The following is a 17253-nucleotide window of genomic DNA, read 5'->3' as shown; positions in this document are numbered from 1 at the left end:
TGTAGATTTTTAGTATCCTTAACCTAGTGTAGCACCTGTAGTGATAAACTAAACGGTTTAGAAGTTAGATGGTTGTAAAGGACATGTCAAAATGCTATGAACGACCTTTACACCCACGATTTTTTTGAACAATTAGAGTTGATAGGGTCGTAAATGACGGTCTTAGATGATTTTTATACAAATTCGGGGCGTAAATGTAACCGGAATGGTACAAATGGCAACTGTTTTTAGCTTAGTTTACAATTGAAAAACTTGAAAAATGTATCAAAACGTAGTTAATATGCCATAGAATAGCCACAATAGTGTTACAGTGTATATTTATCTAAATATTTAGCATGAAGACAAAGAACAAGACTATTTTATACCCAGTTTTGCAATAAAGAAACAAAATTTGCTTAAAAACTATCTAGTATTTTGGAAAGTATTATTTTAATACTCGCCGCTGTCTCAACTCTCAATAAGTTACGCATTCAGTATTTAATTCTAGCAGGGAAACGCTTTCGTAGTTTAAGTAAATATAAAAACACTAATAGTAATCACGTAAACTTTAATCAGCAACTATGAACAGTAGACTATATTAATACGACAGTAATTTTAAGTCTAAAGTAGAAAGAAGTTCTAAGAATAACTAAGAGTTAAGTACCAATTTATAAACGCAAGTTAGGACGCGTATACAAACTGTGACCAACTAATAAATTATAGTAACTGTAGTCAAGACTACCTACTATGTTGATTCATATTTTTGATAATTTTAAAACAGAAGATTGTTATTTAGTCTTTAACCTGTTAAATAAGAATAATCTTAATTATGAGTTCAATCCTAGAAATACTATAGTCAATGCTTTAAGTACCTGTGGGTACATAGCCAAGTCACCAAACGCCAACGCTCATTCGCTAGAGAAACGCACCTGTTATTGTCGCACTAAATGTTAGTATAATCTACTGTTAAAGTTTACTGGCGGCGTAGCTGAATGGCAATCGTCGACGCCAGACGCCGACAAAAATGCAGTCTGGTGCAATACGCAAGAGCGATAAAGATATATAGCTACGAAATAGATATTATCGTGAGCGTTTGTGCATACGTTGTGGGTACGTACCCTGATTACCATAGTTTTTTTTTAATTACCTACATCTCGTCGCAGTATAATAATACTACGAAAGCGTTTCCCTGCTAGAATTAAAGGCTGAATGCGTAACCTACTGACTATTCAACAGCGGCGAATACTAAAAAAATAACTTTGAGCTTGTTGCCAAAGTATTAGTAGATCGTTTTTAAGCAAATATTGTTTCTTTATTACAAAACTGGATATAAAATAGTCTTGTTCTTTTTTGTTTCTAAGATAGCTTAGATAAATAATACACTGCATTAAACTAATGTCTATTCTATGCCATATTAAGTACGGTTTGACACATTTTTCCAGTTTTTAATTGTAAACTTAGCACAACATTTGTACCATTTCGGTTACAATTACGCCCCGGTTTTGTATAAAAATCATCTAAAACCGTCATTTACGACCCTATCAAATCATGGGTGTAAAGGACGTTAATAGCTTTTGACGTGTCCTTTACAACCATCTATCTTCTAAATCGTTTAGTTTATCACTACGGTTGTTACACTAGGTTAAAGATACTCGTAATCTGCATATTTTTCTTATACACGTCACAAATATAGGTAAAAAAAACAAAAAAATGGGTTTATCTTTCTCTTGGAAACCTGCATTATATGTCCTTTACGACAATTGAACCCAATGATATCGATTACAGTTGCGGATAAAATATTTTTATTGCTGGTCGTAAAGGACGAAGAACAAAAAAACTTGTCCTTTACGCCCAACTTTACCACACTACTATAGAAAGTGATCCTTAAAAAGTAAGGGCTTAAAGGGCAACAATATAATATCAAGGTGACTTACGACTATATTTTTATTTGTAGATTTCCTTTACGACACAAATAATAATTTATAATTAATGACTTGATATTTACGCCCCTTCAGAAAAACTATTTTTGCAAATCCATAGTAGAAAATCTTGGTCGTAAAGGCAACTTTTTAAGAGATATCGAAATTTTAACTACACAGATCGATAGCGCTTGAAATTCTGAACAAAACTGTATATATAACTCATTTTCGCCAAAATGTCCTTTACGCCAATTGAACCCAGAGGTATCGATATTTTATTTAGAGGGTTTTGAGATTTAGGTAATAAAACAACGCTTCATTAGGTTTAATAGCATTATGTAAAGTATAATGTCAATGTAAGTGCAAGCAGTCTTATGAATAGAATAGCAGTTCTGTTGACCACCTCCTGACTCCATCATGAGACCTTGGACCTCATCTAGTTCGATGGTGCTCGTCGGCCCAAATCTAATGAGCCCAAACATGATGGGGTTATAATGAGGAGAATAGCAGTTCTGTTGACCACCTCCTGACTCCATCATGAGACCTTGGACTTCGTCTAGATCGATGGTGCTCGTCAGCCCAAATCTAATGAGCCCAAACATGATGGGGTTATGATGAGGAGAATAGCAGTTCTGTTGACCACCTCCTGACTCCATCATGAGACCTTGGACTTCGTCTAGATCGATGGTGCTCGTCGGCCCAAATCTAATGAGCCCAAACATGATGTGGTTATGATGAGGAGAATAGCAGTTCTGTTGACCACCTCCTGACTCCATCATGAGACCTTGGACCTCATCTAGTTCGATGGTGCTCGTCGGCCCAAATCTAATGAGCCCAAACATGATGGGGTTATGATGAGGAGAATAGCAGTTCTGTTGACCACCTCCTGACTCCATCATGAGACCTTGGACCTCATCTAGTTCGATGGTGCTCGTCGGCCCAAATCTAATGAGCCCAAACATGATGGGGTTATGATGAGGAGAATAGCAGTTCTGTTGACCACCTCCTGACTCCATCATGAGACCTTGGACTTCGTCTAGATCGATGGTGCTCGTCGGCCCAAATCTAATGAGCCCAAACATGATGTGGTTATGATGAGGAGAATAGCAGTTCTGTTGACCACCTCCTGACTCCATCATGAGACCTTGGACCTCATCTAGTTCGATGGTGCTCGTCGGCCCAAATCTAATGAGCCCAAACATGATGGGGTTATGATGAGGAGAATAGCAGTTCTGTTGACCACCTCCTGACTCCATCATGAGACCTTGGACCTCATCTAGTTCGATGGTGCTCGTCGGCCCAAATCTAATGAGCCCAAACATGATGGGGTTATGATGAGGAGAATAGCAGTTCTGTTGACCACCTCCTGACTCCATCGTGAGACCTTGGACCTCATCTAGTTCGATGGTGCTCGTCGGCCCAAATCTAATGAGCCCAAACATGGTGGAGTTATGATAAGTAGAATAGCAGTTCTGTTGAACATTTCCTGCCTGACTCCATCATCATGAGAACCAGAACCTCATCATGGTCCCAAAATATAATAATAATTCAAATTCTCAACAAACTTCACGTATAACTTAAAATCCAAAATCATATGAAAAGCATGTCGAATGCTAAAATTGCATAAGGTGTAAAAAGGATCAAGATTTGTTTAGTCGCAGTTTACGGCACTTCTCGGAACTATCGCGCTGCTTACGAAAGCTAGGTGCGCCGGACGATCAAACGCAGGTCCGTTGTCTTCGAGCGCTCGGCGCAGACTGAGCGGGCTCGCGTTAGCACAGTGTCTTTTATTCGAATTTTAGGTGTTTTAAAAACATATCTATCGACAGAAAGGTATGTCTTATATGTATGATTTTTTTTTTATAGGTCAATAAGAAGTTCTAGTTTAGGATAATATTAATTAAGAGTTACAAAAAATGCAGGAATCGCAGGAAAAATACATAATGTAAACCTCTTTTTATCGAAAAAATGGGGAGGATACGGAAGGTTATTTATCCACCATTTCAAGTAAATCTTAAAATGTCAAAGTATTAGCTAACTCGTACAGGATATAACAAATAGGATTGTGATCATTTATTACCCCAAATAACATTTTTAACAGCACAATCACGATTCTAAACGAGCTATTCCACTACGAAATTTGAAAACGTCTTCCGAAAAAACTGATTTTTCGGAAGTATAAAAAGACATATTTTAAAGTAGTACCAATTGACTTTCTAGCTTAAGATATGTACTTTTAGGAACATTATCATTTTTTTAATAATCATTTATAGTTTCTTTATAATTTTGAATGAAAAAGGTTCAATTTTGCAAAAAACGCTCGTCTTTAGGAATAAGGCCTCTTAATGTTTTAAATTTTGCATACGATGGCCTTACACGAATCGAAACAGACAACATTTCTTCGGTATGTTATATACGGCCGCCGGCGCCATATATTCTAATACTTATTTGAGGAGATGAATATGTTTTACTATAGAAAAAGTATATTTATTGTAATCCTTGTTAGTTAGTGTTAGTATTTTAAGTATTTTTTTACGGTTACATGCTTTAATTTTTCATACGGTGGCCTTAAACGAATCGGAAGAAACAAGATTGCTTCGGTATGTTATATGCGACGGCGGCGCCATACATTCTAATGCATATTTGAGGAGATGAATATGTTTTACTATAGAAAATGTATATTTATTGTGATCTTTATTAGTTAATCTTAGTATTTTTAATAATTTTTGATTGTTTTATGCTTTAATTTTCCCATACGATTGCCTCAAACGAATCGAAAGAGTCACGATTGCCAACAAGTTTCAGTACATTGGCAGCCGTTGCCGCCGCCATAGTTTCTAATGCATCATTTGATAAGATGAATAAGTTTTACTATAGATAATGTATATTTATTTTAATCCTTATTAGTTAATCTTAGTGTTTTAAGTAGTTTTTGACAGTTTTATGCTTTAATTTTTGCATACGATGTCCTCAAATATGAACAATCGCCATTTTTTTGTAAAAATTGCCACATTATTGAATTTTTCCAGCTGGTCATAAATAAATATGTAAGTTTTTTATATTTCGATAGTTCAGCACTAGATCTATCTAACAATACCATTTTATGGTACAGCACAATACAATTTTTGTAAGTAATTGCTGAACAAACACTACAAAAAACGTCATTTTTGGCCCGAATTGAACGCTTTTACCCCAAAAGTGGCGCCATCTGTATCAGCAAATTATGTATGTCCGAGTAATGGCTACTTTCCCCTATACGGTCATATTAAAATTATCTATGTAGGTATTATAGTTACAGAGATATAAGCCACCGCGCCATAACACTTTTCGTTACACCTGGTTTTCGGTCCGGTCACTCTACTACGGGTTTTTAAAGACATTCACCTAACGTTTCACGTCAAGGAGCTACCTCCAAAGGCGAAAATGGCGTACTAGTACACTGTACTGTACTGGTACCTTTTATATAATTTCTTAGTAAAGCTCAACGAAAATATTGGTAATAAACTCAATTTCTCAGGTCGATAAATCCAAGTTCAAAGAAAATTGCTAAATCCTAACAAATGTAACAAAACCGGCGTTTGTAATAAAATTCAGTCCTTCTGTATTATCGATAAGCCTAGCATGACCTAGGGTATTATTCAAAACACTCATAAGAGTGTTTTCACACTGTCCGATCAGTGGTAATCGCGGGAGAGCCATCTTTAGCGTCACTACTCGTATTTTACGACAAACAAAAAGGAGTTCCTTGAGTTGCAGGCGTCCTTAGATGATGGTGACCGCTTTCCATCAGGCGGACCGTATGCTTGTTTTCCACCGAGGTAGTATTAAAAAAAAGGCTGACATAGGTTTTAATAGAGGTCGAAAATCTGATTCTAAATAACAGATTTCAATATTTTTATTTCATCAAAATTCAAAGCTCACTGTTTCATCCTCGTAATTTCTACCAGCACGGGCGAGCTCACTCCATCGTAGGCCACGTCTTTGCCTTTGGCTAGTCTTCAAGAGTAAGCCCATTTATAAAAAAAAAAGCACTGGTGTGGACCACCGCTGTTGTTGAGGAGGGAGAGATTTCTCAGGCTACCAAATAATGTCCAAGCCAAAGCTAGTTCAAATACAATGTTTTATTTTCAAGTAACCTGTACGTGATTGCAATGCAAGCAATTTTCTAGCCCAGTGACCATTTGCTATGCTTTTTGATATTTGTCACAAACAATTTTAAGCGGCGAGGCAACGTTTTAACGGGATACCGTGAAAATATTTACAAGCGGACCCTTTGGTTTTGACAAGCAGTTACTGATTAATCAGTTTCATCTGCCCTGCCTACCTCTTTTGGGAATACAGGCGCAAGTTAATGGCTGATCTTTGTTATACTGACTTTCCTCCGCTGAATTTTATAGAATTTTCAATCCAGAAAAATAATCGGATTCTATAGAAAAAATCATTTTTGACACGAAATTTTTATGCTATTCCGTGTACAGTTTGCGCAAAAATTACATTAACTTGGATATTGCAAAGGTGTATTTTTTGCAACCTAGTGTACCGGTAAACTGGGTTATCGGTTCATATATTCATAAACAACGTTACGTGCGAAAAGCTATTGCAAAAAAGGCAGTTTGGAATTTCTTTTTTGATGACACATTTGCGTTTGTAGGTTCTTTCACGGATTTTGTTTGCTTCCTACTCTTTTTAACCCCCGACGCAAAAACGAAGGGGTGTTATAAGTTTGACGTGTCTGTCTGTCTGTCCGTCTATCTGTCTGTCTGTCTGTCTGTTTGTCCGTCTGTGTGTGTGTCTGTCTGTGGCATCGTAGCTCCCGAACGGATGAACCGATTTCGATTTAGTTTTTTTTTGTTTGAAAGCTGAGTTAGTCGGGAGTGTTCTTAGCCATGTTTCATGAAAATGGTGGGTTAACGCTAGGATTAACCCTCCATTTTCGTTGGTGCAAGTGACCCTAACAGACCTAGAGTTACAAATGTCTCAAGGCTACGGTGACTACTTTCCATCAGGTGGACCGTAGGCTTATTTGCCGCTTCGTGCTATAAAAAGTCATTGTGAGTGCGTTTAGTAAAACGTTCCACTTTGTCGGTTACCATTAAGGCGAGATTTACTTGTAGTTTATATGAATAAACTGACAAAGCGGCTTTATAGCAATCGACAAAATGGGACGTTGTCCCGTGCATATTCATATAAATAAAATATTTAGCCTATTTCTAAAAAGCCACCCATAATATTTTCTCTTAAATACCACTTAATATTTTCAACCCTAAATATTTTCTCCTAAATGCTTACATTTCGCCTTATCACAGCATTTCGCACAGATATAAATTTAGGTATGCTAAGTAATGACGTCATCAAGTCCCATTCAGGGTATAACTGTGGGTGACGACTTGGTGACGACTCTCATAATTTTGATGTCAAGGGAATGAGACACGTACACAAAGGTATGAGTAGTATAATTAGGCTTTATGTAGGATGAAAAAAAAAACAGATATGCTATAGAAATAGATGAAAGGTGGAACTTTCAAAGAGACACCATTATACCGACACGCTGGTGGTGTGAGCAGCACCGATAGCACATCTCGGACACTGGCGATCAAATCAAATATATGAAAGAGGCGCGTTCCTAGCACGTAGTCTCGTGTAGGTGACCGCGTACCCTGCTTGTATGAGTGAGATATGACAGGTCGACTATTCGCGGTTTTTGACAGACGGTAACTGTGAGGTAACCGAGGGCAGCACTTTCAGCGTGGAGCGGGAGTGGCCATACTGTACGATAGTACTCTTTATTATACTGTGCTGATAGTACGGTCGCGCGATAAATGATAAAACGTCAGGCCGTCCTATTCGCACTTACAAATATTGCGGCCGTTTTATCGTTTATCACGCGACCTTTGCTTGCCTTTGCTTTTGCCGACTTTGATATGGGGAAGTCTTTTTTTAGGGTTCCGTAGTCAACTGGGAACCCTTATAGTTTCGCCATGTCTGTCTGTCCGTCCGTCCGTCCGTCCGTCCGTCCGCGGATAATCTCAGTAACCGCGCGTTAGCACTAGAAAGCTGAAATTTGGTACTAATATGTATATCAATCACGCCAACAAAGTGCAAAAATAAAAAATGGAACAAAATGTTTTATTAGGGTATCCCCCGTATATGTAAAGTGGGGGCTGATATTTTTTTTCATTCCTACCCCAACGTGTGATATATTGTTGGATAGGTATTTAAAAATAAATAAGGGTTTACTAAGATCGTTTTTAGGGTTCCGTAGTCAACTAGGAACCCTTATAGTTTCGCCATATCTGTCCGTCCGTCCGTCCGTCCGTCCGTCCGCGGATAATCTCGGTGACCGTTAGAACTAGAAAGCTGAAATTTGGTACCAATATGTATATCAATTACGCCGACAAAGTGGTAAAATAAAAAGTAAAAAAAAATGTTTTGTTAGGGTACCCCCCTTACATGTAAAGTGGGGACTGATTTTTTTTTTCATTCCAATCCCAACGTGTGATATTTGTTGGATAGGTATTAATAAATGAATAAGGGTTTACAAAAATCGTTTTTTGATAATATTAATATTTTCGGAAATAATCGCTCCTAAAGGAAAAAAAAGTGTGTGTCCCCCCCCCCTCTAACTTTTGAACCATATGTTTAAAAAATATGAAAAAAATCACAAAAGTAGAACTTTATAAATACTTTCTAGGAAAATTATTTTCCAATTTGATAGGTTTAGTAGTTTTTGATAAAAATACGGATAACTACGGAACCCTACACTGAGCGTGGCCGACATGCTCTTGGACGGTTTTTGATAATATAAATATTTTCGGAAATAATAGCTCCTAAAGGAAAAAAAAGTGCGTCCCCCCTCTCTAAATTTTGAACCATATGTTTAAAAAATATGAAAAAAAGTAGAACTTCATAAAGACTTTCTACGAAAATTGTTTTAAACTTGATAGGTCCAGTAGTTTTTGAGAAAAATACGGAAAACTACGGAACCCTAAACTGAGCGTGGCCCGACACGCTCTTGGCCGGTTTTTCTGCGATGTCAGTGCCACTTTTGGCATATATATATATATATATATATATAATAGGTAGAAAGAAATTGACATCTATGTTCTGATAGAGAGCATTCAAGACCACGTCAGAATTCAATCCAAATCCCACGTCGACTTCTACGATACCTACGGGAAGAAAGGTGGTGTTGAAACTCTTAGCACGTCACAACACGGGTGTACTCACACCTGTTTCCCAAGACCGCGAAGAGACCACGGATTTCTGACCACAGAGCTTTCAAATTACAATGCCAATGGTTGTGTTCTGAAGAACTGTTTGACATGATGCCAACGGCCACTTTTCATCATCGCACCGCTCGCCATCGACAGGGCGCTCATCCACACACCTTGCAACCTAAATGGTCGCGGACCGTGCGGTTTCAGAGGAATTTCCTCCCACGAACGAACGCTCCGGCTGTGGAATGAGTTCCCTGCCGAGGTATTCCCGATAAACTACGGGGTTCTTCAAAAAAGGAGTGTACAATTTTCTAATGGGTCGGCAACGCGCATGTTTCCATCAGGAGGGCCGTATACCTGTTTGACACCTGTGGTATAAAATTTACGATATTTTCCCGATTCGGTTGAGCTATACTTTTAAATCGTATAATGGTATATTTTCAAGATCCTACTCGGTTGATACGATTTCCCCACCCCCTGTAACACCCTATATAATTATGCATAACAGTGTACCCCGGGGCTACACGTATCTACCGAAGCTACTGTTACTTATTAGACATTAAATTACGTCAGATGCTATCTAAATTAATTCGCCTTGGGCTGTGTTAAGGCGACTAGTGGCTTACACGACTTTGGAAATATAAGAATGTTTAGAATAGGCTAGTTTCCTATATTTAAAATATAATATTTTATGCAGTGCATGAAATAAAGCACCACGGAATTAGAAGAAAATATGGACGGTAGTTATGTTTTAAACATAATTTGTATTTAATAAGTCAAAGAGAAAGATTATAAAGTAATTGAAGAGACCGTGACGTCACTCCTCAGTATCTCATAGTAATTCCATATTAGCAAATAGCAAATCGTTTTGACAGTTCTTAAAAAGATGCTGATTTGACTAATAGGCTACTAGACTCGTATCGAATTTAGCACATCAAGTTATTGTTTTCTGTAGTATTTGACTTAAGAAATCAATATTTATAGCTTGCGGGGATTAAAAGTGCGTGATGACTGCGTATGTTAAATTAAAGATGTTTGTATGTTTTTTTTTAATTATGGACTCCGAAAACGGTGTTGTACAATAGAGTGACGTCACATAAATTATACGAGTCTAGTAGCCTATTAGTCAAATCAGCATCTTTTTAAGAACTGTCAAAACGATTTGCTAATTCAGATCAACTATGGAGATTAGAGGTAGTAATCTGATCTCCATAGAAGCAACCTCTATTGTATTAAAATTCATAGTCGTTGACAGGTGTGACAATGTGAAATATTTTTTTCTAAATAGACTGACGTCATGTCATAGATATTCTATAGATTAATATGGCTGATGTTGTTTTTGCCTGATCACGTAAAAGTAAACTTTAATTTTTTTTGCGGGTTTTTAAGTCGTAATAAAATATGGTACTATTGTTTTTCGTTTAATTAGACAGTAATCAATAATTTAAGACATACTTTGAAAAAGGGTCAAGTAGCCTATAGGAAACTAGCCTATTAGTAGGGAGAAGGGGCCAATTTTAACAAAATTCAAACATCTGTTCATATCGTGTAAAATAACAAACTTATACTTATTTGTTTTCATGGCGGAGACAGAAATATTCATCTTTAATATTTTAATGAAAAAAATTCTCGGATTGCTTGGTTTCTCATGTACTACCGTTTGTATAAAAAAGTCAGCGGTTAAATATTACCCCGAATTTTTTATTTATTTATTTATTTAATTTTAAGAAATTTTGGGTATTTAGTTATTATTTCTTGTACTTTTTTACATATAACATTTATTTAACTATTTGCATAGTTTACTGCTGTAGAAAACATATACAAAGGTATTTAATTTGATTAAGTTACTCATATATGTAGTTTGATTAAATAAATTATTCCACGAGAGTAGTCACTGTAGTCAGTCGCCTTAAATGAACTACGATATGAACGGTTACTCCAAGTAATATGATATTGAAATATTAATATATCAAGGGGCAGGAAATGTTGTCATGACAGTGATATTGCTTGTGGATTTGGTTCTGCTTATCGCTACCTATCGCTCTTTTGTAGTGGTGCAAAGAGCCATATTGTAATACCGTGGCCAGTCTGTTTTTGATCGCCACGCAGGCAAAGACAACAAAGTCTCATCATTTATAGATAAAATCTACCAGCCAGCTTAAGACATCAAGTTAAAATTTGTATGAAATTACTTTGCACTCTTATGGATAAAATACAATTTTGCTATCTGTTTTAGAATAGCAAAGAAAGCATTTAGCAGTTGGTGTGGTGAAAATATTGTGTTGTTACTGTACATCAAAACATATGTTTTTAAAACTCATTACTTAATTACTTATATTTATAACCGAGTCAGACGACGCAACGGAGCCACGCTGTTACGTCGTCGCCCAATTCTAATGTTTAATTTGTATTCTTTTTTGTAATATTTATCGTTTATGTCTTGTTTTGTATTTTGTAGTTTCACAGTGCATTAGTAAAAATAAATGTAATGCTCTGTTACTTTTTGATTAAATAAATAAATAAATAACGGTAGCTACTGTAATTTTAAATAAATACGAGTAATTGTTACATAACACATAACAACACAAATAAATATTACAAGTAAGAACACGGGATCAAAACATTACTAATAATATTTTCGTTCTTAAAAGCACACTTGAAAATCAGGCGTATAAAATTTCTGGCTCACACGAGTACTTGATAGCACTAAGCCTAGATTATAATGCAAACTGCGTGATAAAAACATCCTTTTAATACTCACTACTGTTTTGTTTCAGATTATGGGCGCTTAGACATAATGACGTCATAGCTACGAGGCAACATGAAGCATCTCACAGAACGAAGTAGATAAACCAAATATAAACACTATGAAACGAACTCTACAAAAAAGTAAACCTAGAAATGATAACAACAAACCTAAAAGGTTTATGATGCCCAGTTAAAAAGATTTCATTATGACCGAATGGAGTACTGTACCGTCATACAATGAAAATTTCACAGAAAGCGCTAACGCTACTCGTCCACCCGACCCTATCGAAGACAAAGCCATCCAAGCAGTTTTCTGCACGGCGTACACTCTCATCTTTATCATAGGAATCTTCGGAAACGCTCTCGTATGCTATGCCGTCATCAGAAACCGAGCCATGCAAACGGTCACTAATCTATTCATCACGAACCTAGCCTTGTCGGATATATTGCTATGCGTATTTGCGGTACCATTTACTCCTCTCTACACCTTCCTGGGCAGATGGGTGTTCGGCGGCCTGCTATGCCATATCATGCCTTACGCTCAAGGCTGCAGCGTCTACATCTCCACACTCACTTTAACTTCCATAGCCATAGATAGATTCTTCGTGATAATATACCCGTTTAAACCACGAATGAAGATTAACACCTGTATTGCGTTAATAATCGGGATATGGGTTTTCGCTTTAACAGTGACATTCCCATATGGCTACTATATGGGTTTAGAATATAATGAAGACGCTGAAGAGAGTGAGAGAGACAACGCCTATTGCGTGGAGAAATGGCCTTCAGATCAAATTCGAAAGCATTTGGAGCCATAACTACCATAATGCAATTTGTGTTACCTTTTACAATCATGGCGTTTTGTTATACTTGCGTTAGTGTTAAGTTAAATGATAGATTAAAATCGAGACCAGGGAGTAAAAATAGTAAGAAGGAAGACGCAGAAAGGGAAAGAAAAAGAAGAACGAATAGAATGTTAATAGCGATGGTAGCTATCTTCGGCCTCTCATGGCTGCCGTTGAATCTAACTAATATAAGCAGTGATTTCTACTCACTGACAGAGCACTGGAGATATTACATGGTATTATTCTTCTTTGCACATTTCATAGCGATGTCTTCCACGTGCTATAATCCTTTTCTCTACGCCTGGTTGAATGACAACTTCAGGAAGGAGTTTAAGCAGATTCTTCCCTGTTTGGGAGTGTTAGTAAAGAAGCCGAAAAGGAAATGCAACGCATCTGAGAGAACTGATATGTTTCGCTCAGAGAAGACGTGCAACGGGAATGAGAACACGATACAAGAATCTTTGTTGTCAACTGTAAATAAAATGCCAGTTAGATATAAAATGGAGTTCGAAGGCAAGATGAAAGTGTATGAAGACGATGAGAATATAAGTCCGGATGAAAAGCCAGAGGACAATCCGAGTCCGAGCGAAGACTGCGTTAATATGTACATGTTCGTAGATAAAACTGTAACTACGTCGGATAAGGAGCCCATTGTGTCAGCGTTGTAGCTTTAATGGTAAGTTTAACATATTTTTTTTTATAATATCAACAAAGCGTAATCGTCATTCTAAATGATACTATAAACTACTCAAAATCATCATCCTCACCCTCCGTGCGTTATCCCGGCATCTTGGCTCACGGGAGCCTGGGGTCCGATTTGACAACGAATCCCAAGATTTGGCGTAGGCACTAGTTTTTACGAAAGCGACTGCCATCTGACCTTCCAACCCGAAGGGTTAACTAGACCTTATTGGAATTAGTCCGGTTTCCTCACGATGTTTTGCTTCACCGAAAAGCGACTGGTAAATGGGTGAATCAACTTTTCTTTGCCAGCAAAATTTCGCATACTTCGACTACATGTGGTCAGAAAAGAGCGTAGCCGTGTTTGCATAGAAAATCGGCCCTTTCGCCAAATGTTCACTGTAATTTTTTTTTAAAGAGCTCTCATGACAAATATTATTTACTGTAAGTTTGAGGTTTCTATCTTTTTTATTTTCTGAGATATGATTTTTTTATTAATTTACATAATATCCATTTTTTTCAACATTGGCTAATGCGATTCACTTGAACTTTTGGGACAATAATATACATGTAATGACTCACATGTTCTAGCAATAATATTTAATAGTGCCGAAAAAATCTTGGCTTAAAGTAGGAAACAAAACTTCAGTATTTTTTTCTCGCTTTTTAGAAAAGCGACACCTACAGTTCTTTGTCAAGTAATTGCTTATATAAAGGCCTGCAACATATATTTTTTTCAAAATAATCCAGTAGGTACTTCATACTAGAAAATGGAATAATAAAGGATACTACCCATACCGCAAACGAGCTACACAGTAAATAGGTGAATTTTAGTCGTAATACCTTTATGAATGCAATCTTCCAGTACCAATATTGTTAATAATAAAGAGGTTTGCGACTAAAATTCACCTATTTACTGTGTAGCTCGTTTGCGGTATGGGTAGTATCCTTTATTATTCCATTTTCTAGTATGAAGTACCTCCTGGATTATTTTGAAAACAATATATATTGCGGGCCTTTATATAAGCAATTACTTGACAAAGAACTATAGGTGTCGCTTTTCTAAAAAGCGAGAAAAAAATACTGAAGATTTGTTTCTTACTTTAAGCCAAGATTTTTTTCGGCACTATTAAATATTATTGCTAGAACATGTGAGTCATTACATGTATATTATTGTCCCAAAAGTTCAAGTGAATCGCATTAGCCAATGTTGAAAAAAATGGATATTATGTAAATTAATAAAAAAATCATATCTCAGAAAATAAAAAAGATAGAAACCTCAAACTTACAGTAAATAATATTTGTCACGAGAGCTCTTTAAAAAAAAATTACAGTGAACATTTGGCGAAAGGGCCGATTTTCTATGCAAACACGGCTACGCTCTTTAATTGGGATTTAGTCTAATTAATGTATACTTATTATATTAAATATACTAGCTACGCAACACAACATGTAATTATAGGATTTCCTATTTTATAGTTGTTTCGAGCAGTGACCCAGTGGACATAGCTGTCCCTCACTTGTGTATGAAAAAAGTGTCTCTTCCAGTGGGTCACATATTGTTTTAATTAAAAATGAATCGTTTTTAATTTTTTCCCTAATTGGTATACGTGAAATAAGGATCTTTATTCACGATGGTAAGGTTAATAATCACAAAAGTAGACCTAATAATAAGTAAGGGTAATTCTTGCAAAAAGCAAGAAAAAGTTGATTCACCCGAATATCAAATGACATTTTGCACATAAATTCCGAAAAACTCATTGGTGTGCGCGGGGTTCGAACCCGCGACCTCCGGAATAAAAGTCGAACGTACTTGCCGCTAGGCCACCAGCGCTTGACTACTCAAAATGAATACTAAATAAATTGGAAATGCTTACACAGATTGACTAAATCCCACGGTACGTTCAAAACGGCTTGTACTCGTATTGTGGGTAGGTGCAGTGGCGGCTGGTGAAAAGCCAAAGTAAGCCCATTTATAATAAAAAAAAAAAAAAAATTTTGCTAGGCAATATTAAGCAAAAGGAAACCTACGTTAACTTTAGATGTCCTTTACTAGTAATCAATTTCAGGCAAGCCGTTGGGAATCGGCTTGTATGGACCAGCCGCTGCTGGTACCTAGGTACCTACTATAACCTAGACAACAATAACTACATGTGTTTATGAACGGACAAGAGGGGGCAAAATAGAAATACAAAAATCTGTCAAGGTGGTCAAAGACATGCACTAACCTCCGGGAGTCAGGAACTGCAGGCAGGATTGGCTGGGGTCCACACTAATTTATGCAATAATGGAATAATAAGCAAAAATTTCAAGCAATTTAAGACTAACTTAAAGTAGATACTGAACTTTCTAAAAAAAATTTTACAAAAGTATTTGAAAGTACTAGAAAATACTATTTTGTGTAAATGTATTTAAGACGTACGGTATATCATAACATCGTATTATTTTCGATGCTTGCATTTAGCAACATTAATTACTCTTCTTGCGATTCGTCAGCCTCTTTTATATCTGTATGTTTTAATACCATTATAAATCAATATCAGGCAACGCCACCCAGTGTACCTATAACCTAACCAGAAAATTACAATTTAGAAAAAAACCCCGATCGTGAAATTGTAGACCGATTTTTATAAAATACGGCTAAGAAAACTCCCGACCTACTCAGCTTTCAAACAAAAAAAAACTAAATTTAGAAATCGGTTCATCCGTCCGGGAGCTACGACGCCACAGACAGAAACACACAGACAGACATACAGACAGACACGTCAAACTTATAACACCCCGTCGTTTTTGCGTCGGGGGTTAAAAACAAAAAATGTACGAAATTTGACACCCTCGGCCCCTATACAAATATATGAATTTGTTTCTTCTATCTAAATTAAGTTCTGTGGTACGAATTATATCAACATTATCAACCATAATGTTACAAAAATTCTATGTCCTCTATTTGTCACAAATATTGTCCCCACAAGACGTGTTGATGATAAAAAGGGACATTTACAATAGTCCTTTACCACGTTACAACCGTTTCCAGCAAATTCCCACTTTTTTGCTATCCGATTCAAGCACAAATCTTGCGGATGCACAGATTGACCACCACTAGAGAGTGTACAACAAGCTCCCTTCAATTCTATTCAAATTGTTTATTTCTAAAACATATTCTTTATTTTTTATTATGTTTCCTATGTATCCACTTTTTCACTTAATTATAGTGCAAAAAGGTGAACAAATGGATACATCTCTTTTTTTTATTTATCAATGAATACATTCATAGTTTCTCCATGCAATTTTGCAGCTCACTGTACTCAGAAGGCTTTCTCTTTACGTGTCCATACCATCTCAGTCGACTTGTTTTAGCTTATCGGCGATTTCACGTGCTCCGAGGCTACCGCGAACATGCTTTTTGCGTATCCTGTCGAGCCTCGTTACTCCGCACATCCATCGAAAAATCTACATTTCTGCGACTTGGACAGACCGGACATGTTCCTGCTTCATAGCCCACGTTTCACTCCCATTCTTATGGGAGTGAAACGTGGGCTATGAAGCAGGAACTGGTCTTATTATGCTCTTATAGACAAGACCTTTAAGTACAATAATTGTGCCGACGGAAAGTTTCCAAAATTATGAAATTTTCACATAGGAAAACTTCGGAAACGGTCCATACTTTATATGGACAATTGTATTGATGGAAACTTCCCATTTCATAAGAATTCCCTTTATTTTTCGTGAAAGTTTCGTGAATTTTTCAAGAAATTTAAGATTTGAAAGTTTCCGCAACCTTTAAGTACGGTATCCTCCGTTCGCAAGTAACACCCGTCACTTCCACTTCTAGCTGATATTCTATGATTAATAAAGTATCTATGG

The 17253-nt window shown here is 36.7% G+C and overlaps 1 pseudogene; it reads left to right on the top strand.

Annotated features, from left to right (window-relative positions):
- Positions 1–17253, top strand: part of LOC125232141 — a 147032-nt pseudogene that overhangs the window by 104378 nt on the left and 25401 nt on the right.

This window comes from Leguminivora glycinivorella, chromosome 12, assembly GCF_023078275.1.
Source record: "Leguminivora glycinivorella isolate SPB_JAAS2020 chromosome 12, LegGlyc_1.1, whole genome shotgun sequence".
NCBI classification, from domain to species: domain Eukaryota; kingdom Metazoa; phylum Arthropoda; class Insecta; order Lepidoptera; family Tortricidae; genus Leguminivora; species Leguminivora glycinivorella.
Note: the sequence above shows the minus strand (reverse complement) of the source record. Positions and strands in the feature narration are given on the sequence as shown.